The sequence below is a fragment of the Penaeus monodon genome, chromosome 24 (assembly GCF_015228065.2).
Source record: "Penaeus monodon isolate SGIC_2016 chromosome 24, NSTDA_Pmon_1, whole genome shotgun sequence".
Taxonomy (NCBI): Eukaryota; Metazoa; Arthropoda; class Malacostraca; order Decapoda; family Penaeidae; genus Penaeus; species Penaeus monodon.
The window spans coordinates 36,461,177-36,462,153 of NC_051409.1; positions in this window are offsets into that span (position 1 = coordinate 36,461,177).

The window sequence follows — 977 nt, forward strand, 5'->3', positions numbered from 1 at the left end:
TTGGGAACAACCAATAACTGCATTAACAATCCAACCTACAGTATAGTCCTAACCTGACATCCTGTTATTTATGGATAATGGATATTCAGGCACATTTAAACGCCCTTATCAGCTCTACGAGGATTTTAACTAAAGTGTAAGAATCGAAATAAAAATAGATACTTAAATGTGGAGTTTTAGCTATTAAGAAAGGGGAAGTTATAGCCAGAGTAACGACATTTGAGTTACCAATTGAGAAAAAAAAACAATGAAGACAAGGTGTACTTATTCGCAGCTGAAACAAAGAAGCAGGCGATGAAAGCAGACATGAAGAGAGAGGATACAAGAAGAGTGGGGGGAAATACGTCCGCCAGTACTGGATGGAAGCAGTAAATACCAGAGTCCCCCCTGTCAGATGCAGTGCTGGGTTGGTTGCTTGAGACCAAAGATTATTTTTAAAAGATGTACAGGAAGAAGAGAGAGAGTTTACGAAAAATCTCCTTGATGGATTATACTTTTAGAGATAGGATATGTGCGTGAGAGACTTTACTTACATAGCTAGTGGTAAGGAAGTCTAAGAGACTAGAGCGAAAGAGAAGAAGTAGTTTCAGAAGACGAGGTTTAATCAATACAAGAAAAGACTCTGGGAGGTATATTCTGCACCGTTAGAGAGAACCAGAGAGGGGCAGGATCACGGGACTACTCGCAAAAGAGGGAATCCAATGAAAGCCACAGAAGGAATAGCTGTATAGGAACAAGCATTAAGAACAAGGTACCCCGAAAGAACATTGGTTAAGGATGGCATGTCCCCGAACTGTAGTTCATGTGGAGGCTTTATCACGTGCAGTTTCTGAATGCGAGATCCCTAATTCTTAAAATAAGTATAAGAGGTATAATAAGATCCGTCTGATAATTCGCTGGCAACTATGCAGAAAGTATGATCTGCAACACAAAGTAAAAAGGGTATTAACAAAGCAGAAAGAATTGTGGCAATTGAA